The sequence below is a fragment of the Cryptotermes secundus genome, unplaced genomic scaffold (assembly GCF_002891405.2).
Source record: "Cryptotermes secundus unplaced genomic scaffold, Csec_1.0 scaffold159, whole genome shotgun sequence".
Taxonomy (NCBI): Eukaryota; Metazoa; Arthropoda; class Insecta; order Blattodea; family Kalotermitidae; genus Cryptotermes; species Cryptotermes secundus.
In genome coordinates, this window is record NW_019725416.1 from 2,175,803 (window position 1) to 2,200,648 (window position 24,846).

General features: G+C 39.9%; 1 protein-coding gene across 1 annotated transcript in view; it reads left to right on the forward strand.

Annotated features, from left to right (window-relative positions):
- LOC111863312 (protein unc-13 homolog B) overlaps nt 1–24,846 on the forward strand; it is a 777,834-nt gene that overhangs the window by 158,002 nt on the left and 594,986 nt on the right. The window lies entirely within an intron of this gene.

The following is a 24,846-nucleotide window of genomic DNA, read 5'->3' on the forward strand; positions in this document are numbered from 1 at the left end:
TAATTCACGAAGAATAAAATGAAGTGGCAATTAATGTGATAGAGAACCCAGAAATTCTCAGATTATTTACACCAGTGCTAATCTAAATCTTCGCGAAACGTCGCGTGAGCAGATGGGATATTGAAACTATCTTCATTTATATGACGGTGTGAGAAATAGAAAATGTGAATGACTCTTTCTCTGGTATTGAAATTCAATTATAACACAGCCTGTCATCGGTTCCGATATTGAGCTAGTTGCCAGTTCAATCCACTTTCCTTCCTTTTCCGTTCCGCTCATTGACGAAGCTTTACGAATTCATAACTGTTCATGTATAGAAACATGCTTACAAATATTAGTTGGAAAGCTGAAGGGAAAAAATCATCCGAGGACCTGTGCCTAGACTAATCGACAATACTAAATCGAATCTAATGGAACAGAGTGCGCAGAGGATTCAACTGGTTAAAGTTCATTTACGGAAATTTTTTAATTTTTTAATTTAAAATTAAGCACATAAGGGAAGGCGAAATTTAGACCAGAAAAGCATTTTCATTTTCTCAAAGTAGGAATTTGAATTACGTATGACTTACGATATAATTGAAAATGAAGGACGCTATAAGAATTGTGTTTTTTAAATTATAATTTTGTAAGTACACAAAACTTCATTGTCATATTGTAGAACCAATTCTTAGCTTCAAACTGTGCATAATAACACAGTGTGTATTGTGTAACTTCAGCTTTTATGATCAAGATGTATAGTGTTTTGAAGATTTTCCAACGTTTGGACAAATATTTGCATTGCCAGATCTTCAGAAAACCGTCCTCATTTTACTGGGTTGATTCCATAAAGGCTAAATTATGTATAAATTCCTGCTGAGAATATCCAAGTTCAATAATTATTTCATTTATTCAATTAAACACCATTGATATCAATTCTATGGTTTAAACTTAATTTCTTCATCTGCTTAGGTGAATTTGGTACTCATATCTGCTATCATTCAGAATTATTTAATTCTGAAATTGTAAATATTTTATAGAGTCGATACTCCCTGGACGGGCGATGAAATGGTCTCAAGTCCGCTACATACACAGGACACAAACAGAACAAACCTAGACAGAACATCTATGCCTCTCAGTGCTTGAGTGGGCGAAAACATTTCATGCCTTAGAGAGAGCGATAACTTTGATCGGCTTAAACTAAATTTAGGGACACAAAATTAAGAACAGTCCATCCTTTTGGGGACTTTGTCTCTTAACAGAGATCCGGCCTACAGCATATGAACTGAGTAAGGAACTCAGTACCGGGGGAGGAGAGCTGTACTTACACACGACTCCACATGAAATTACATACACTGTGTATGTTGATGCGTGCTTACGCAGGAACCCCAACCTATGTCGTGTGGCTAATGGCCTAAGCTAGTCCTTCATGTTCGCTGTCTCTTCTCGCATGTCACACTCGCCCAGCTGCGAGGCAGAAAATCCATTTAGTCACAAAGGGGAGTCTCGCAGTCTTGAGTAATTCCAGCACAGGGATCCGGGTTCCTACTTCGGTTGGTGAAATCTCACAGTGAGCCGATTCCTATACTAGGATTTCTATCGAAGTGTAGAAAATTCTTTACGTCCATAACTAACCCGGTAGTAGAGACGACGTGGAGGATACTGAGGATGTTACAGAAGTTGAATTTAATTCATCTATATGTGCAATTATATAACGCTATTATCTAAATACATGTATTGTGCTTGAAATGAAGTGCGGTATTTAACTTTAGATAAAGTAATTATCGACTTTAAAATATATATTATTTATTATACTGCAATTGGGTTTTAGCCCGGTGGCAGTAGTACACAATAGGACACAACAGACAAGTAACACACATTACACTAAGTGACAACACGTTCAAACAAAACACAATACACAAAACACAACAATAAGGACATCCTACCACAATGAATACAAACCAAATACGATTAACAACTACAACAATTACAGAGAAATACAAGAAAAAAAAATACAAAACCCAAAACACAAACAAAAGGAAACCAACAGTCATGGATGCGTAATGTCATTTACTTCACTTCACTTCACGGCAATTTTTTTCTTTTTAATTATGTCCACCCCAACTTCACTTCGCCTCATTTTTCACTTTCCTAATACACGATTAATAAAAATTAATAAAACTCACTGGGAGACAGAGTGAATGTATTACACACTAGTCTCCAGCTGAACCACATTGTTCTTGGTAAATTAATTCCACGTCTTCTTTTTCTTCTTTTCACGGATTAGGCCCTCTGGCCTGTTCTCACACAGAGAATTGGTAAAGCCCCTTGGATGGTGGAATAACCCATCGCAAAAACGCTACCCTCATAGGACACCACAAACACAGAGTAGACCTAAAAATACATTAATGTTTCTAGCGGGATTTGAAGCAACGATCCCAGTGTTAGAGCAAGCTGTTTTATAATTTATCAGACAATATATTCCTCCGAAAATTTTGTATCCACCTACCGTATTATACGAGGTCGCAGCCCAGGGAGACGCGCTGAAAAAAGTTGTTTTTGCTACGAAGAATTTTGGCTCGTACAACTGTTGTATTCTGATCATAAAGTGCAAATTATCCAAGTAGATAAAGGTTTGTTTACTTATGCTCATAAAATTGTGTACGGTGTCAGGCAAACCACTGCGATGTGTGGTTAAGTATTTGAGCACCATGCCTTGAAGACATAACAGGAGAGTGAAGATATAGCGCCAGATCTCTTGACCTCGGCACTAGATGGAGATTAGTGGTTAGCTTCACTCCCCTTTTTTTCTGTGGCGCTACAGCTCCAATTTGGGCCTAGGCCTACTTCCATGAAACTCTCCGTTTCACTTCCGTTTACTAGATCTTACACATTCGGTAGGACTCCTTGGGCGAGTGATCAGCTCGTCGCAAGGCCTCTACCTGTACACAAACACAGAAAAACGCACACAAACATCCATGCCCTGAGTGGGATTCGAACCCACGATCCCGACTTCCAAGCGAGCGAAGACAGTGCATGCCTTAGACCGCTCGGCTACCGTGACCGGCAGCTTCACTCCCCTACCGCTTTAAAACCGGCGAAAAAGCCACCGGTACCCATTTGTTCAGAGACAAAAATATTTTTTTTTATGAGCGGCGAATTACTTTTGAATGGCCCGTAAAGACATTAACTAATACTGTGCAAGTTATTCTGACATGACAACTGATAGATCAGAATAGTGGAGCCAGAAGAGACAGTTTCCCTTCTCAATTTTATAAATTCGTTTTACAAAGTGATGACCAGGATGAGACCTGTCAGTGTCCTAGTTCCCACAGAATCCAGTGAGTACTTTCAGACTATCCCTTTTGTAGAGATACAGAGACACCTGACTGCTGCCATGAGCTGGACATCATCTCTGATTGTTCTGACTTAGAAAAGCATACGTTTCCCTGTTATTCCAATTTGTACAATATCGCCGTTCAGATGCGGCAACTTCTCTGGTAGATTTGTTTGGCGGGTCAGTCAAACTATCAGGCGTTTCCCACGCAGCAAGAGTCGAGAACTCATTCTAAGAGCTGAACCTAGTTTACTGCTTCTCTTCTCTTCTCAGCTTACATAACGACGTTCTCTCAACTGCAAAGGTTATAACTGAGTGATGGTTACGAATTATGAATTCAGAAGGATATTGAGGGTGATTTGTTTCAAGTTCTTGTGCAGGAGTTTGTCTGGCGAAACGAGGAAAGCCACGAGAATCCTCAATCAGGAAGATCAGCCAAGAATGTGAAAGGGGAATACTAGCCACTTAGCCGCTGTGTTAGGTGATATGAATTATCATAAAAGTCAGTTATCTTCTTGTCCCAAAGGATGTTCATGCTGTCACATGTTAGCGATTAGACACTGGGTTTGCATTAGAAATTGGATTTATTGAAGGCTTATAACTCGTAACCCCAAATAATTATAGTGCTACCACCAATACACACATGTAACAAATCTCTATAGCACACACTCTCTCCGTCTGCTATATACTTCACTTGTCGTTTCGTGGTTACGGTTCCCAACAATGAAGAGTCTTCTGTTCTGGTGCCTATGGCGTCGCCGGCTGGCTACCATCTCACAGCTAACTCACGGCCCAACTGTCGACGCTCAGCCTTGTCCCGTTGCTTTTCTTTACGTAGCTTCGGTACACATCATAGAGAGTTCTCCGCCTCTAACAGCTCTTCTTATGTTACTTGTTTATTTGTTGCTGTGATACTTGTTTATTAAGGTGTTACCTAGCAGCGGGAAGTTTCGCTTAGTGGGGGGGTGGAGTCCAACTGGGTACACTCGGCAAGGCGGCCAGTGCGTAGACTATTGTAGCCTACCCCGGGTAATTATGATGATGGAGAATTTGGTGGAATGAAAATTGGCAGAGGAAACTGAAGTACTCGTAGAAAACCCGCCCCCAGCGCCACTTTGTCCACCACAAATCCCACTTGACCAGACCCGGGATCAAACCCGGGCCGCCGCGGTGGGAAGCCAGCGTCTAACCGCTTGAGCTATGGCGCGACCTTAGGAGCGGGAAGTTTCTTCTGACTCAGCTATTCCGGCTTTCGGGTGTCATGTTACAATATGTTGCGGGAGCAATGAAGGTTATACGTTATATACACGAAACTATTTCTATTACTTATTCATGTCATATGAGCACTGTATCTGAGCATTATCGTACGTCACTCTTGTTTGAGAATTTAACTGAATAACCCTATGGTATAACGGGCTCTTCAAGCGTCTTTCATTGATTAAAATGTATCCTGAAAATTAGAGTCTTCTCGGATGCGAAACAACGCTGCCTCCCACCTTCACGGTAGAAAGTAGAAGCACATTTCTGCCCTGAACAAGAAACGAACATGTTCCTCCCAAACTTACATCAGGCTTCACGGCATCATATAACACGCTTCACAGTCACTGCCTTGGAAACCTTCAAGCTCGAAAGACTTTCCTGTTTCTATGGAACCCGAATATTAATCACTGTTTTCATAGAAGCCCGTCGTCAGACCGCCTGCTGAAATAACTCAGTTCGGTTCACGTTTTACATTTACATCAACGATTCTCTCTAATATGCGTCTACTTCCCCAAAATGGTACCATGCTTTGCCATTTTCATGCCATAATTTGGTATGCAGGCTACGTCTGCCTCCAAATATATCCTTTATATTTATTTATATTAAATATAATTTGACATATAGACCCGTTTCTGGGGAACGCCTTGACAAACACGTTTCCATGGAGATGGATTCTTGGAAGCCAACTCGTTAAAGAAGACTATACTCTTGGATACTAGTGATCAACATCCTATTCCTTGGTTACGGATACGCTACGTAAGAAGCCGCTGAGATCAGAATGAACCCATCTCGTGCCAAGCCGGGGTCTAAAACCTCCAGCGTTACCCTGCGAGACGTAGTAGGTGACGAAAATGGAACTTAATGCCTGGGGGATATAAATACAGGGACCTGGCTCTCCAAGTTGGGGGAGTCTCGAATCTGAGACAGAAAAATGTGATCATGAGTCCTTCAGGAACCGGACCTGATAATGAATTCGCTGGCGAAGACCAGTAGCAATTGTAAACGACAGATCCATCCTGTCGTTAAAGAGGATGTTACATAAGGACTATGACCTCAAGTGTTCAGTTGGAAAATTAAATTAGTGGTTGTGAGTCTCGAGGGGCTTGTCGGCAAAACAGCCAGTCGTAAAATAACTCTGACTTTGACTCTGACTCTGATTGAGAATGAAGCCCGTCGTAAATCAGGAGTCAGTAGTAGACCAGACCAGAATGGAGTCAGTCGTAGTGCAGAATAGATTAGAGAGAGAGAGATCAGACCAGATTAGAATTGAGCAAGTTCGGCTGAAGAATTATTGTCAGTTATTGTAATTGCAGAAACTGCCTTCTAAAAGAAGTTATTGAAGGAAAGATAGAGGGGCGGATAGAAGGGACAAGAAGACGAGGCAGAAGACGTAAGAAGATGCTGGATGACCTTGGGAACAGAAGAGGATATTCTCATTTGAAGGAGAAAGCTCTAGATCACATTAAGTGGAGGAATTGTTTTGGAAGAGACTGTGGACCTGTCGTCTGACAGATTACTGATGATGATGATGATTGTAATTTATTGTGATTACGATCTGTTGTAAAGAAGGTGTCGATAGGGCCCTTACACCGCGACCTGCAGTGGTCTATTGTGCTTCCCCTTTTGATTATTCCCTCAGCAATCCTGCGCAAGGTGTCGATAAGTCCAATCATCCAATCCAATCTCCGTTATTATTAGTCACGCAGGCATAAAAACGTGACGCTCACGCTATGCTGTACTATACGTTTCCACAGTGCTTTTTCTCTCCAGTCTTCTGAACATGTGGCCATTCAGTCTGTCTCTGTTGCTTCCTCGAAGTGAGAGGACAACGTACGGGAGAAATACAGGTTCAGTGCTCCTTGAAATATGCTTTTCTATAGAAGCTGCTAGTTTAAGGATCACGTTCTCTTTAAGCAAGCTGTGCCCTCGCTACTTTTATATGCGCAAAAGCAGCATGAAAATTTAATAGATTCACGAAGCACGTATCGTCTGTATGCTGTAACAACTGCATCGTTTTTAGACTCGGTTCACGTACGTAATAAAACGCTCTAAAATATTCATATCGGAAGTAGCGATTGATTGCAGATCAGAGTGGCCGCACGGTCTGAGTCATGACGTGTCTCTGCTCACACTCACCGGGATCGTGGGTTCGCATCCCGTCAAGGCATGGATGCATGCTTGTGTTTATTCTGTGTTTGTGTTGTTCTACGATTCTAGCAGCCTTGCGACGGGCTGACCCCCGTCTAAGGAGTCCTACCAACTGTCTATATGATTAAGAATATGAAGTGAATGCTTTTCACGGATATCCTATGTTCCAAGTGGGAACAACAGGTAAGAGAGAGAAATGAGCACGAGCTTCACTTTTGAACTAGTCCTAATTGTCTTCATACAAATGAGAGATTTCGTTTAGAAAAGCTGTTCTATTCTGATTTCAGAATATTTATAAACAAATATTTTATTTACAATACAAGTATCATATAGGAGCCTGGGTAGCGTAGTCGGTATAGCGACTGGTTACGGGCTGGACGAATGAGTGGTCGGAGTTTGAGTACCGGTAGGGTCAAGGATTTTTCTTCTCCATATCTTCCAGGCCGACTCTGGGATCCATCCAACCTCCTATACAATTGGTACCGAAGGGAAGCGGGGTGAAGCGGCCGGGGCGTGAAGCTGAACATCCACTCTCCCATACGCCTTCATGACGTAGTGCTTAATTCGTTGAGTAGCGTATAGAATGACTAATTCACTCCTTTATGTTAGCCCTTTTTTATGAGATGGGTTTTCAGCACAGGGTCAAGGCCGACACAGCCAGTTAAAACAATGTTCCTAGAGTCGATTTACGACAGAATTCTGCAGTAAAAGGGGCTGGCTGGCTGGCTGGCTGGCTGACTGACTGTACTTTACAGCACACACGTCTCATGCTATTACTTAGAGGGTCAGAAACTACAAGTACTGTGTCTCTTCAGACAATTTTAGTGCTTCATTCGGAATTTTGCTTCTCCTTCATTTGATTGTTCCTTCCTTTACTGTTTATATTTCTTTATTGCTTGTACAAAAGAGGTTAAAAAGAGCAACAGTTTTCCTTTAAACCTTAAAAGCAACGTGTTTTTTTATTATTGCTAGTGGGGTGGGACTAAGTCCCTTGTACTACAGCCACTTCTGGTCTATTGTACCAGCCCAAGATGATAGGTGAGTGTGATTGCGGACCATTTGGTGGAATGAAGATTGGCAGGGGAAACCGAAGTACTCGGAGAAAACTTTGTCCACCACAAATCCCACTTGACCAGACCTGGAATCGAATGCGGGCCACCGCGGTGGGAAGTCAGCGACTAACCGCTTGAGCTATGGCGCGGCCCAAAGCAACGTGATTACTATACACTTGCTTTAACATTAAGAACACTGAATTTTATGTATAGAATATATTTATGGGTGTCGCGTGAGCCATAGAATAAACAGCGATTATTTAGCTAAACAGCATTAACCATTGCTCTTGGTATCTGAAGTTATTTTGTTTCCTCTGACACAAGAGCTGATTTTTAAAATATGATTTAGATTAGAGTTTCGTGTTTCAGATAATTAATATATTTCTCATTGAATATTGTTCTCATACCAAATGTGTTTGTATATAAAAATAAATTTTATCAAAATGGGTGAAACTAGTTGAATTTTAAACTATATTTAAAGAACGAATTTAGAATTATCGAATGTTAATGTGATATATAATCATACAAGATATATTTCCTTGCACCATATATAATTTTCATGCTTAAATAATTGTCTCTCGCAGGATGTTAGAAAATTTATTCTGAATAGCAGTACAATGACGCAAAGACGTTCAAACAACAAATTATCACGTATTTTTCGACTCATTTTGCTTAGGTTTTTGCTCATTCTCTATCGCTTTACGAAGTTAGCGTCGTTTCAAATGATGGAGTTGCATACAGTATCATTTTAAATGAAATATGATATGCTTTATTGCTTTCACAGGCCAATGGAGCTAGATGATATCAAATTAGTTTAGACTCAATTAAGCGGCAGGCTACAGTTGCCTGTTAGTCCTCCAGGTCACATTTCGTCATGTAACAAGCTGCATCGCTTTCCGGTCCAAAATGAAACGAAACGGGTTGTATGTATAGAGAATTCTGTTACTTTTACTCTTTTGTCACTCTCTGATCTTGCTTTTTTTCATTTTTATTATTATAATATTTTTGATGAAAGACAATAAGAGATCCACAACAATTCTGTAGTGTTTTAAGGTTTAATTCGATGTTTTCAGAAATGTTTTACTCCTCTATTACACAAATATGGATGAAACTGTGGCGTATACAGTGCTAGCAACTACAAAAGCTGGTGTATTCCACTTGTTAATCAGTATTGTGATATGTCAACGCATTACCAGGCAACGGCTCGATAGACACCTCGCGATAAGTTTCAACAATAAGACGAATGTTTATAGCTTCCTTTCTAGGCAACAGTCAGCGCGCCAATGGACTGGTAAGATAGCTATCATGTGACTGATTTTCTATGGTGTCCGTGCCGCGATCGTTGCTATGCAAATGCTCGGTAAGCAAACTTCAACAGGGGAGAGACCCTTTCCTGTGGGGTCCGTGTCGCGGCTATATAACGAGACTCCCAAGAATAACCAAGGCAATGAGTGACAGTGAGTTCCGAGTTCTGAGTTCTCGGTAGGAGACAGCTACGAAAATTCCGTTTACCTGTGAAGACTTAAAGAGTGATTTGAAAACTTGATGTGTACTACAGTGCAGTGGGATTAGGGAGTCCGTAATTTAACGATAATTTTATAGCTCCTGCGTTTTGGTTGTGGTCCAGGAAAGGAACGGTGTGTGTGTGTGTGTAACTCAGCGATAGCGCTGTATTTAAATGTGATTGAGAGAGATTGTAACAAAAGTGACAATAAATCCAATCATCAGAATTAGAACCCTTCTTTTTCGTCGCCCGTACCACCCTACACGTGACAGTGTGAAGTTAACGTAATTCGAACCGTGGTCCTCAACACGATGGCTGTTGGAAATAAGTTTGGAACAGAAAGTGGATTGAATATTAGACAGCTCGAAATCGATATATGGACTAGAATATGTATATATATATGTATGGAAAAACATTGAAGCTTATAGAACGAGATGTGAAATCCTTCCACAAAAACAAGTTTTAATAAAAATATATTTCAAGGAATATATCTATACCTGTAGACCCTTATGGATTGTGGAATAAGGAAAAGACGTCTCAAAGCGAGATGAGAAAGTATATGTTACTAAGCATGCGCAGTACTGTGTCTGAAGCAGAAGAACGCAAGGCGCACCGGTGAGGCTTCTTACATCGGTACTAGATGTGACCTCGAGAGAGAGATTACCTAACGCAGAAAGGAGAGGCAGACTGAAGACTATAAATCTGATGACACACAAACACTCAAATAAATCGGTTACGTAGATATCTAGACGTAATATAAGAATACAGGTCCTGAAAAATAAAATTCAAGTTTGCTCCCCCCAAAAAGATGAATAAGAAGACATCTGCGTAGATAGAACGTCCAGTTCAGTTTCTGTATCATGGAAGAGCTTGAAAACACCCAGTTTTGAAGAAGCAAAGCTGTTAGCATAAACGTAATATTCTCAACACTGAAACATACTTGCAATGCTCACACGCATGGGGACGGCTGCATTAGGCAACGGTTTTCTAGAGGATGTAAGGCATGAAAATATATTACTGTAATGCAGTATTGGCCGATCACGGTGGCCGCGGACGTGGACAGGTTGTCCCTGTGCTTAACAAATTAAGCACTACGCCATGAAGGCGTATGGAGGAGTGGATGTATAGATTCATATTTTCTTGACCTCGGCACTACCCGCAGGTGAGTGGTCAGCTTCACGCCCTTACCGCCTTAACCCTGGGTAAGGAACCCCCTGTATTCATTAAATGGAAGATTGGGTGAGCCCCAGAGCCGGTCTGGAAGTTATAGAGAAAACAAAATTCTGACCGTACCGGGACTTGAATTCCGACCCCTCGGTCGTTCAGCCCGTAGGCAGTCGCTATATCGACTGCGCTACTCTGGCTCACCTGGGTGATCGGGTGCTTCCCATAATCCAAAAGCAATTCTGAACAACTATGCACTTTTCCAAGACGACAATTCCCCCATTCACTCAACTGGAACTGTTCAGTCATGGTTTGAAGAGAAAGAAGGTTAACTTCAACATCGTCACCATATCTGAACGTCATTGAACCACTCTGGTCGGTTTTGGGAACTAGAGTGAGGAACAGATTCTCACCTCCAACATCTCTAAAGCAACTTGAAGATGTTCTTCAAGTAGAATGATATAAAATTCCGCTAGAGATTATTGAGAACTAGTTGGAGTTTATCCCAAGAAGAACTGCGGCAAACCTGAAGACAAAAGGTGGCCTAACCCCTGTATATATGTGTATTATAGGAGTAAATATATTAACATAAAATCGAGATATGAAGAAAGAGACGAATAGACAAATTTTAACATCCTTCTTGAAGTACAAAATATAGTAAAGTGTACTCATGCGTGTGTGAGACAACTGATGTTGAGCACTAAGTCTGAATGGCGAATCATCTCTTCTTCAGAGGCATGAAAGTGTGCAGTGTTTCTTGTTAAGTAGTAAAGGCGACAGGTGATGGTGTTTATTAGAACACTGTTAACTCATGATATATGCAACCGTGCCTTCCTCTGTAAACTTACTCTCATACATTCTTAGATTACACGAGGAATATAACAATCTTGCATTTCTGTCTTAGTGTCTGAGTTTATAGTCATCCCGAGTTAGGTAAATGTAAACTTTTAAGGTTGGAACTTAACTGCAGTTTTATTCCTACGTGACTTGTATATTTGATGAAATCTTTTCTAAAAGCACATGATGTTACATCACGGAGCAAATTTTATGAAAAGTAATAAAGTACGGTAGATTATGGTGCAGTTTTAATCCTAAACGTACATGACAAAAAAGATCTGGAACTTCGTCATAACTTGATGGCATAACGCTTTAATCTGAAGTCATAATAGTGTTAAGCTGAAGAGATGCCAGGTGTGCAGTCTGAAAGAAAAATATTAGAAAATCCATGACCTGGAAGGTTTTATTTTTCGTCACGAAAAGGCGTATAAGGACTTATTTGTGTGTGATGCAGGACATGACAAATAACTTAGTGATAACATTACCGTTAAATGGTGAAGTCTGGAGGTCTACAAGGGTTGGGTATACGGAGAGTGACGAGGATTGCAAAGGAACCTGGAAATATCCCCTAGGAAATCAAGAGAGGAGGTAACAGGAATGCATGCACATGGATCTTCGGGTAATAACTCAGTCAGTAGTGTAACTGGCTGCGGACTGGACGGAGTTCAATTCCCGCCAGATGTAGGAATTATTCCCTTTTCCACAACTTACGGAAGGGTTAAGAACAAGAGAAGTTAAACATGTTTAATTTTTATAAAGGCGACTTGTGTCAAAGCGGTCTTCCTATTTTTCTTTTCCTTGGCACTACAGCCTCAGTGGGCCTAGGCCTACCTCCGTCAACTTCTCCGTTCACTTCGGTTTTTCTAGATCTTACACATTCGGTAGCACTCCTTGGGCGGGCGATCAGCTCGTCGCAAGGCATCTACCTGTACACAAACACAGAAAAACGCACACACACAAACTAAACATCCATGTCCTGATTGGGATTCGAACCCATGATCCCGGTTTCCAAGAGAGCTAAGACAGTACATGCCCATGACCTCTTTACTTACAAGAAATTATATTCATACCACGTAGGACAGGAAGACGGGTGCATCGCATTGTCGGCTTGGGCTTGCAAGAGGAAAGAGGATTTCCGTTTCCGCCAGAAGTAGAACCCGTTCGTCCAGCGGTAATCAGTCAAGTTCACTAATTGATAACACTCATTTATGTATCTTTTGTGTATTGGGATTGCAGACATTATTGTGTTTTACGTTAATGTAACTGACCTACTAAGGTTTTGGTGAAGCTGGGATACACGCCTGGCAGACGCTTCATGAGCCAGAGCGGAATGGCTCTAATGCACACTCAACTACTGATCAAGTGGAAACTGGGGCACATCTCCGCAGATAAATCAGCAGATGCATCAGAGCGTCCGCAAAATCAGAGATCGAGGATTCGTGGAAGTTTAATTTCGTGTCTTTTGAAGTCAAGAATAATCAATAAATTAAGTTATTTAAAACCGGTCACGGTAGCTGAGCGGTCTTAAGGCATGTGCTGTCTTCTCTCGCTTGGAAACCGGGATCGTGGGTTCGAATTCCACTCAGTGCATGGATGTTTAGTTTGTGTGTGTACGTTTTTCTGTGCTTGTGTATAGGTAGAGGCTTTGCGACGAGCTGATCACCCGCCCAAGGAGTCCTACCGAATGTGAGAGAGCTAGAAAAACCGAAGGGAACGGAGAAGTTCATGGAGGTAGGCCTGGGCCTACTGGGGCTGTAGTGCCAAGGATGAAAGAAAGTGATTTAAAACACATTAATCAACAAGTCTATCAACAGAACATTCTCTCCTTTCAGTATTTCCATTATGTAGTGTTCTGACAAGAAATTAACAATTTGGAATGGACCCTTGGAGGAAAAGATAGTTGATTACTTTCATATTTAGAAATATAAATGATACCATACAGAATTCTAGCATTTATATTAATATTTTTGCCCACTATACAGTTAATTTTATAGATCTTGATCTATCCAGCAGATCTTGATCTATCCAGCACTTATCTTCGTAACTGTAAGCACTGTAGTATGTACTTGCAAATGGCAAGTCATAATTTTCTCTGACTTCATGAAGATATATTGAGAATGAAGTAATTTTCCATTTTTCCTGAAAATAGCATATTTACTTAAAATAATTAAAGTCTGGGGTGTATCCTTAATTTGAAATGTTGAGTTCCACGTATTGAAGCCTGGATAGCTCAGTAGGTATAGCGATGGGCTACGGGTTGGACGGCCGAAAATCCATTTTCTGGCAGGGAGAAAATATTTTCTCTTCTTCACATCGTCCAAATCGGCCCTGGGGCACAGACAGCCTCTTATTCTTTGGGTACCCTGGGACTCTTTCCCTGGTTGTAAAGCTGACCACTCACCTCCGTCTAGTACAGAAGTAAAACATGGTGGAGCTATGCCTGCACTTCCTCATATGCATTCATGGCGTAGTGCTTAATTATTTTAGCACAGAAAGGCCTGTAATTTTTCATGTTCCTTATAATATTTCCATATAACATTTCCCGAGACACGGCAAGCTGACATATTCCAAGGGCAACAGTGTGATCTTAGTTTCATGTGAACTGTTTCCGTCCTTACTAGTTTAGCCTAGGATTGCAAGTCATAAATGCAAATAACTCTTCTCCCGTCAGTCTGTAACTTCACTTTGGTTCGGTTGCGTTCAGCTGTGGTTAATGTAAATTATTAACACACTTTTCACGACACACGCTCGTTGTATGTAACTTGCTATATCGTGGCTCCGGGCAGAGCAGTAGTAGGTAAATTCCCTTGCAAAATCCACGGGATTTTCTCTTACAACCTTGAATTTTTGAGTAGAGATTATTTTTTTATTGCTAGTGGGGTGGGACTAAGTCCCTTGTACTGCGGCCACTTCTGGCCTATTGTACCAACCCCAGATGATAGGTGAGGGTGATTGTGGAGCAATTGGTGGAATGAAGATTGGCAGGGGAAACCGAAGTACACGGAGAAAACCTGCCCCAGCGCCACTTTGTCCACCACAAATCCCACTTGACCAGACCCGGGATCGAACCCGTGCCGCCGCGATGGGAAGCCAGCTACTAACCATTTGAGCTATGAGTAGAGATTAATTGGAAACAATCCATTCTTTGAAGAAAGCAGTTTTCTGGGATTTGGCAGCGTGTATATGTGGTGTTAACCGACGTTTCGGAGGAACGTATCGCCTCCATCTTCAGGGTAGAAGAAAAAATATATAAGAAATCTGCAAGCGAAGAGACCGTGAGAACCGGTAAAAGCAGACTGTTTGCAGCACATGCAGTTCATGCAGCACACACTATTTATTTCACATACAGCTTAATAACACCCGTCCCCCCATATTAGCTCTGATATCCTCGAATAATTTCATCTCTTCATAACTCCCGAAAGAAATTATTAAACGCAATTTTCACTTTTACCATTCTTGCTACATGCTCTGTCCATCTGTATTCCTGATTTGATGAATTAGTTACATCAAAGCCTCTATAACTTCGTAATAGAACCAGACGCTCTGTAGCAATAAAGGAAACTTACGATATTTAGAAGTGATGGGCGTAAGTTTTCTTTGCATACAAAATTACGTGGATTGTAACACACTATTATAGAAGAAAATTTTATATGAATACTAAGAATAACTAAACGTTCTTCGACCATTGTGAAGCTATCTCTGTAACAGGCCGTGGAGGCCCATAGGATTGTGAGACGTCGAGGTTAGTACATTTTCTAGACAACCGGCTCACAGATGGCGGTGAGGTTGTCCGCCTTACGCGCCGGCCACCCTTTACCCCCCGGAAGATTCGGTTAGAGGCTAAGTCGACCCCAGGGCAAGAGTGCGACTGGAAGGATTAGGCCAATTGAAAAATGCAATGCCCTAATGGGAAATCCATCCCGTGACCTTCCGGCTTGTAGCGTAATGCCTCAACCAACTACGCTACCGTGTGCCCCCTTTCCAATCATTACTCTGCCGATATTTAAGTGCCAAATAATTACAGAGTTTTTTCTTCCGTAGAATTTGTAGCTCTATTGAAATATTAAAACTCTCGTGGCATAAATCTATTGAAGGAGTTTCATATCCTTCATTACAGCTTCACTGGTTATTGCTAGAAATCGCCACTTACTCTATGACATGTTTCGGTCAAACAAGACCATCGTCAGATACATATTTAATTGTTACACTGTGTAGGATTTAAGCTTCTGACAGTGGTGATTATGATTCTATCTTCTGGTCTGCTTGCCAACTACCATCACGCCAGTTTCTTGCTTTGCTCATTTTTCGACCCATAAGATGGAAGCGGTGTTTTCCTCCGATACGTCGGTTGGCTTTCAATGGACTGCACGTTGTTATATCCCAAAAGTTGGAACACTTTGTTACACTTTGGTCTAGCATTATATGGCCCGTGAGGGCTGTACGCCTAGAAAAGTAATATTTATACCTGTTACTTACTTACTTACTTACTCATGGATCTTAGCCCATCTGGAGGAGCCACCAATTCTGCAGCTACTCAAGAATTTCCCAGCATTTTATGGAACCCGAAGGTTCATTACCGTGTTCACAAGAGCCATTCACTGGTCCCTATTCTGAGTCAGATCAATCCAATCAATACCATCCTATCCTATCTCTCTAAGATCCATTTTAATATTGTCCACCCACCTACACCTTGGTCTTCCCAGTGGTCTCTTTCCTTATGGCTTTCTCACCAATATCCTATACGCATTCCTCGTCTTTCCCATTCGTGCTACATGCCCCGCCCACCTCATCTTCCTTGACTTGATCATTCTAATTATACTGGGAGAAGAATACATGTTATGAAGCTCCTCATTATGCAGTTTTCTCCAACCTCCTGTCACTTCAAATCTCTTCGGTACCTGTTACAACACTTAAATGACTAGGGAGTTATTGTGGCATGAACAGACTATACCATTCCTTCCGCTCCTGTAACCTGTTAACCTGTCTTTCCCAGGCACATTTCACTTACGTCACGTTAAATTCTACAGCTCAGTTTTGTCTCCCACGAACTTATATTTAATGGTTTCTTATTGCTTCTGTGGTGTAAGTGCCACATTCTCAATGAGATTCGTAGAGGCGTTGCAGGATGTAAATACCCAAATTTGTTATATGGCTACTATGCTAATGCAGTATTACACCGCTATGTGCATTATATTGTGAAGCATATGTCTGTTGTTAAGCAACGGCTCGGTAAACACATTCCCAGAGTCACGCTCTCAACAACAGGACATCCATTGCTGGATAACGAATCAATAAACACGCATTACTGATAAGAGAAGGAGGTGTTTTCCGTGAGGTCCGTGCTTAGGGATTATAAGAGAACACATAGTGGATTACAAGGGAGTACAATGGAGTAACAGAACGAGAATGGACAGTGTTCTAGTGATTTGTGAAGTGGGTAGATTAGCGATTGTGATTGTGATTAAGAGATGTTGCAAAAGAAGGCGTTCATAAATTCAGTCATCCAATCCAGAACCCGTTGATATAAGTCACGGAGCCATAAACACAAGACAATATATTTTGAGGAAAATCATGATAATTCTTAAAAGCATATCTGATGTCCTGAATAAAATACTACTCGAATGTAATTTAATAGATCTGAAAATAAATTAAAGTTATATACCATATGTATATATACGAATACACAGCTTTGTCATGGATTTATTTCTAATTTAATTTAATATAATTGTTAATAATGTAATGGAGAAGTATCCAGTAAATTAATTTATTACCCGAGCAGCATCGAACTACAAAAAAAAATATTTTTACTTATATTATTACGAAAACAGCAATCGTGCTTTTTGATTTCCCAACCTGAAAATAGTAGTTCACAATATTTTGGCGTCACAACAGCTCCAGAAGTTAGGGGCCAGATTTTTCCCTGAATATATTTATCACGCTGTGAAGGAATGTGTTGGATTGGGGGTGGTGTAAGTCCATACATCCATTAATCATGTCATTAGATAAGTGGGTAGTTTCAGGCACATAGGGCTTCACTCCCGCGGAACCAACAATTCATTGGACTTCAAAAATAGAAGCTCATTTTGCTAGAGTCACTTACGTTATAACTTTCGAACATCGGCTTTATTCAGCGACGAGGATGGATCACATTAGCCACAGTTTTACTCTGGAGTCTGTGGGACTTTATTCCTTATATTTTAATGCAATTTTTGGAAATGAAGTCCTAGCGCCGTCGGTATAGCGACTGGCTACGGGCTGGACAGCCGAGTCCCGGTAGGGTCAAGAATTTTCTATTCTCCACGTCGTCCAGACCGGCTCTGGGGCCCACCCAGCCTCCTGTCCAATGGGTACCGGGGGGCTCTTTCCGTAGGGATAAAGCGGCAATGGTGTGAAGCTGACCGCTCACCTCCAACTAGCGCCGAGGTCAAGAAAATGTGGATCTATATATCCACTCCCCTATACGTTATCATGGCGTAGTGCTTAATTAGTTAAGCACAAGGACAACTTTACCTTTATGTCCAAGTGTCTGAATATAACTTTTTACTCTCTGAGTTCAAATAAATAAAAGAAATATAAAGAATTTTGTGTAGTCTATAATCTAATGAAATACAAGAAGTAGTCAGCGTTGATTTACAGGAATGCGATCTGGGCCCTTCTGAGTATTGACAGGGTCCATGGTGGGTAACAGCTCTGTTATTTTTAATAAACTGTTTATAGTTTCCGTTTATTTCTAAATTTAACGAATTAAGTTTTCTGTAACAAGAGACACGTTTCTTGTACTAGTACAACGAGTCTTCCTACTAATCTCTGATAGAAGTTCAAAGAATATCTTCTTGGGCTAATTTGTTCAGTAATCCGATAACTGGAAAATATTGTAGTGTGTAAGTAATGTCACTTAATGAATAAATTTAATTTGAGGATTATAAGAAAGTTATCCGTAATATCACTTGCTAGGCAAGAATATAGTTACATCCTTAACATGGTGTTAATGGATTACAAATGTTACATTTAACTAAATACGGCACAGATAACTCGACGTATACAGGAATCGAGGGGAAAACGTAGAGGGAAGTTGACAGGAGAAAATGCACAAACTTCGAGAATGTTGGCAAAATTCCCTACAAAAACATGCTCAGTTGGAATGCTTCGCCTGGAAGTTATATGACCTAGCAGCAGTTTATTTTACACGACGAAGGTACTATGACCGTGGACCGAGTTTTCGTGAATGAGCGAGGAACTCACTTTTACGTTTTATATCTTCTTCTGCCGCCAAACTACGTATTTCAGCTTTCTATATGTCTTGTGTGTGTATAAAATTTATTGCTGTTTACACGTCAAGGAATTGTTTTCTTTTTTTTGTAAAGAAATTAAATTATGGAAAGTGGAACATTATTTATTTTAAAGTACAATATATATTTCCAAGACGAGCAATAACCCATTACATGATTTTGTGTTCACTTTCCTGATATTACGGACACCACTGAACATTCTGCTCTGTACAACTAAATTCATAAGAAATTTGGATCTTGGCTGATAACATTCAGAACTTTGAGACATTTCTGTCACGGGAGTAATTCAGAAAAGTACTGCAGAAGAATAAGGATCTGTTTTTGTTATTCTACTTTAAAACTATTCTCTTTTCTTATTTCATGAGACAATTCACAAAAACCCCAATGGGTTTCTCCGGAATTGAAATCAGAATTATCTCTCGGCATATAATATTTTGCGTGCTTGGAATACCAGCATGCATCCTTGCACATTGCATTGTAAAACTCATTATTATATCACGAAATTATTACTGTTATTTTTTCAAAAAGGGATATTGCACTCTTGTCATTAATTTTGTATGTCGTTAAGTTAGCAATTTCTGTTTAGTTGGGTTAGGCTTACCAACATTTCATTAATTTATTTGTTTATTGTTAATATTGTACCGAAATAAGAAAACGGAAGGCTAATTGGATTGGTCATGTTTTACGCAGAAACTGCCTTCTAAAAGAAGTTATTGAAGGAAAGATAGAGGGGCGGATAGAAGTGACAAGAAGACGAGGAAGAAGACGTAAGAAGATGCTGGAAGACCTTGGGGACAGAAGAGGATATTCTCATTTGAAGAAGAAAGCTCTAGATCGCATTAAGTGGAGGAATTGTTTTGGAAGAGACTGTGGACCTGTCGTCTGACAGATTACTGATGTTGATGATGATTGTACCGTACCGCCACGTTTTGTTTTATTTATAATTGTATTTATTTACGTCAGCACAGCACGTGTACAGATACAATATAGGTTAATGTTCTCTTTTGGATCCTTTTTACTGTAGCATATTTTTCTCCTTAATTTCGCATATTTTGTAATACATTTCCTTTCAGGCTGGTTACACTAAACCTAATATGGGCATTACATAACAGCAGTTTTGCTGTAAGTTCATGGGCTCACACAAACTCTTCTTTGACTCTTGTTATAAACGCTGTATCGTAGAAACATGTCGCGTTGTGTTTACAATTGTGTTCACTTTCGTCAGCGCAACTTCTGTATAGATACACTACACGTCAATTCGGTACAGTCAAGGTAAGAGAAAGGGCTCACATAGACACAGTTTTCGAAAATAAGATATCTAAAATATACACAGTAATAACATAATTTACACGTGTGATCAGACCAAAAAAGATTGACATATCCAAAACACAGAACCCCACCACAAGAAAACAGCCAGCACGTCTGTGTAATAAATCCACACCAGCCATCTGTGAAAAATCATATCTGCGTCTAAAATCATCATCATCATCATCAAAATGATCTAAAATGGAAATAAAAACACGCGCTTCTGCGGAAGGAACACAATTTTTATAAAAATGAACTTTAGACTTCAACATATTTTAGCAACTTAACGATTTGTAATATTTTAACAAGGATTTATATGGTAACATTGCCCAGCAATATGTGAAACTGACATCACAAAATATATCCACTATAAGGAGTAAACAGTGCAGCCAGTAAATATGCATACTTGGTAATGGCCGAAATATGAATGAAGAAATTAGCGTTTAGCCTATCCATGCACGAGTTGTGCTGACGGATACAAATATATGTATTTATTTATTTATGGCGTTCACATCTTGGGTTAGACAGTGTCGAATAGTGGGATAATAATGAACTGAAATGGACTTCGAAGGAAGTGGCCTTGGCCCACTTGAGGTAGATCTTCTATCCCGACATTTTTCTGGACAGACCACAATATTCTTCGGTGAAGACAGTCTGCTTCCCGGCTGAGATTCGAACCGAATACCTCTTGAATACACTTTGGAAATGTTAGTGTTTGAACAGCCTTGTCTAGACGTTGAGTGTAGCATGTGAGACCAACAATACTACCGACAATATGTATCATATCGCTGCGTTCATGCAGAAAGGCTATTTTTAAACCGTTACTCGCTAGTCTGTACACATATATATTATTCTTATGGCTGTGGCCATACCACTGGACTTCCTTATCATTAACTAGATCGAGGATCTATTTAGGACACTATTTAATGAGAATGAACTAATGAAATTGCAATCTAGGAATAAAAATGAAATTTTATAATTCAATTTAATATTTTAATTCATACATATTTATTTGTTTTATTTTATTCGCATTTATTCATGAACAGCGACAAGAACACAGAATACAATGAAGGAAGCTGCGAATTATGCAACGGTTTTCATCAGAATAGAAACAATAATGTAAGACCTTATACAATACTCCTTTTAATAGACTAGAAAGGATTCTGACAATAGTGTATGCTGTACAGAAGTGTAAGGTTTATTTTGGACTCTATCCATCGTCTGGTATATATGACAAAAAACCACAACGTTTCGGAGATTGGATCTGTCTCCGTCCTCAGGTGGATGGGGCAAGATAGACCTACTCAGTTGGGCCCGTTAGAAAGAGCTAGTCTCAATCACTGGATCACTGAAACGTTGTGGTTTTTTCTTATATACACCAGACAATGAAGAGTCCAAAATAAGATACCTTACAGTTCTGTACAATACTCTTTTTGGTCAGTAGAATATTCTCAAACTGCCTCAAAACAATGAAATGTCACAAACAGTTGAAGCAAGGAAGAAAGAGGTACATTTTCACTCGCGCTTAATTAATTAAGCACTGCGCTATGACTGTTAGGACATTACTTAATTACAAACTGGTGAACAGTCAATAGGCCGTTGTCTACCATATCGGAACTAGATGCCTGTACTGAATGTTTTATTATTCTGCGCTGTATTAAATTTGCGTTATGGAAATGCATAAGGCGTGAGAGATTTCATACCTCAGTTCTCTCTTTTGAGCTAACTAGGTACTTTTAAAATACGTATATGGATTTTTAAAACAGATTTGTCAGTGTGGCAAAGCGTTTAAGTAACTGATAATGTTGTGTGGGCATTATATGGCAAATTGTGATGACGCGTCCTCAGATATTCACCTCAAATTTTCAGGAGGCATAATAACAAAACATTGTAATCAAACTGATTTTAACTAAATTAGTATTATCACAATTTTAAATGTGACTATAGACGGGAAATGGTTTAGATGAAATGGATTTACTGACCACTTGCATACACCACTCGAAACTATCCTTTACAGATCACTGACACAACACAGACTAGTGTCCTCAGAATATTACATTCTCCACTAGCCGTTTCCAGGCAACGGCTTCTATCGAGGGAGATTCTTCAGTTTCCCTCACTCAGGTCCTCTTGTCATAGCAGCCCGTGAAGAACTCTTGTCAACTGACAGCTCAATGTTATGGGTCCCAGTCTGGCAAGCTTTCAACTGACAACTGAACTCCCACTTACCTTACAGCGACTTCACGTCATTTCGCTCAACTGAACTCCTGACAACTCTTCCCAACAACTAGTTCGTTGTCAAAGTCGAAGTCACATTGGGACTGACGATCATACACTAAGTCAGTGTTGGTGTCGAGCCAAATCTGGGGCTTATGACCAGATATTTCAAAGTTAAAGTCAGGTTTCGACTGACGGTCAGTGAGTCAGTAGGTCTTGATGTCGAGCCCTATGTGAGACTAATGACCAGATATTTATTACTGTTTGACAGTTACGGTCTTGCTTTTGTGGGGCGCCCTCTCTGACGAGAGGACGGATCTGTCTTTTGTATATGCTGTTGGTCCTTGCCAGCGCAGTCTTTCTCGGGTCCGAGTACCTTAGGCCTCGCGATCATATTTTACTGTCTAAGATTTGAGACTTCCTTTTTCTTCGCCTCTTACGACTCGCAGTGTCACGGTGGAGGTATTCGACACGGGTAACCCGATATTTCTTTAAACTGTCCTGCTTATAACATCTTGGCACGGACCATATAGAAAACAATTTTCCGTTGTTATAGTTCAACAATACATCGACCGTCGCATAGAGACGGGTGTTTGTTTATCCGCCTATTGTGTAGTAAGAGCTACTGATTTTCTCTTAGTTTAAAATATTACATTTTTAATCTATTTAATTTATTTATGCAGTTATGTTGACTAGTTTAATTCTATTGTGTACCTAATTTGATTCATATAGTAAGATATTGGCAAGCATAATTTACATATAATTACACAACTATTGTGTTATGCAAAAATGTTCTCTTTATGCATACTGCAGCCGTCTGCTAATGACAGTGAAATATATTGCTGTAATTATTATTTAATGAAATCAGTACGATGATTGTTATTTTTTACAAACATGTTACACAAAGGAATTAATAAAAAATAGACCATAAATTATAAAAACATTCTTCATAAACCTATCTAATTTGTTAGCGCCAGTTATACTGTACATTTTCATTAACCGTGTCCCTAAAGTGAAAGCCAGAAAAATTCATTTAAGATGTTAGGCGAGCTTTCCTGTATCCCTTTGGAGGAATATTTGGTTAAATAATTTCTTCTTCTATGTTCGATTCTTTGTACTATCAAATAATGTATTTTCTATAATAACTGAAACAAACTTATGCAGTATGTAAGATATGAGTTTTTCACGGAGGTGAATATGAAGAATGCCGTGTTCTGGGATGTGGCGCCATATACATCTTGTGTGAACCGACGTTTCGGAGGAACGGATCGCCTCCATCTTCAGGAGAGAAAAATCCGCGAGCGAGGAATCAGCTTGAGAAGGTGTCTGCTTAAGCTGGTTCCTCGCTCGCGGATTTTTTCTACCCTGAAGATGGAAGTGATACGTTACTTCCAAACGTCGGTTCACACAAGATCTATACGGCGCCATATTCCAGCTTCAAACTTATCCAGAGTAAAATTTTGTTAGTACCGACAGCACAGAAATTCACAGACCCTGCAGTAACACGTGGAATTATAACATACTAACAAGAGGAGCGCTTAACTGGTAGGACTTAAGTCATCATATCTACATTCTGTTTTAACGACATTGTAATATAAAAAAACCTTACAAAACTCTCTTCCTGAAAAGAACCATCCAATTCCAGTTCTGGCAATGGAGTTCTCTCTCATTACACGGTCATTGCTGTGTTACCCTAACTTCTTTGCAGATAAGAGAGCCCCATCTTAAGTGATAACGGCTTTCAGGAAAGACAGTTTCATTTGAGCTCCTAACACGTATTTCCATTTCGGACAAAAGCAGCCCATTTTATTTGAAACGTAGCTTAACAACATCCTCGAAATTGTGATGAGATTTCGTAGAAATAAGTTCCTTTACAAGATCTGTTTTAATATCGTCATATTAGCTGTAATTATTTTATGGTTTTTGTTCATTTTTTGTTTCCGAATTTTTCCTTCAGTTGAAAATAGTTCATTGTTATCATCGTCATCAACTTCAAAGCAAAGATCTTCGTGACTCCTCCACTCAACTCTCTCCCCATTTGCCTCGCTTCTCGTCATCGGTCTGCAGTCCAGGGTGAATTTATAGAATTTATATCTTCCATTCTTTCTGCATGTTGTAACCCATCAGTTTTATTTGCTTGTGTTTTCCCAGTTAACATACAAGTACATTCCCAGTTCTGACCTCATACAATGATTAGATATTTTATGTAGTTTCGTGCATTATTTTAGTGTCCTAAGAATTATATTTCAACCGATTCTACATTTTGTCTACAAAGTTTACAGATTAGATCAGTTAACAAAATAATTTTAAGCCGTTTCTCTGGCAAAACATGCTATCGAAAATACAATATTCGTTGCGGAAGAACAATTGAAGGTGCAAAGTGTAGCATTTACAGAATGCACGTATAATCCAGAATCGCATTTTTCAAAGCAGTAAAGTGAAAGATGCTTTTCCTAATACTTATTTCTTGCATTCTTATAGGAATTGCATATGAAAAATGTTTTGGATTTTAAATGAAAATACTGATCTGTAAGTAGTAAAATAAGACAGTCAAAGGAATTGTATATGTAACATAAGTAAAGTAAAAAAAAATTAAAGCTATTCCTGTAACAGGCCGTGAAGGCCCATAGGGTTGTGAGACGTTGAGGCTCCCACATTTTCTAGACAATCGGCTCAAAGACGGCGGTAAGATTGTCAGCCCTACGCGCCCGCCGCGCTTTATTCCCCAGGAAAATTATTTAATTAATTCCTGGTATT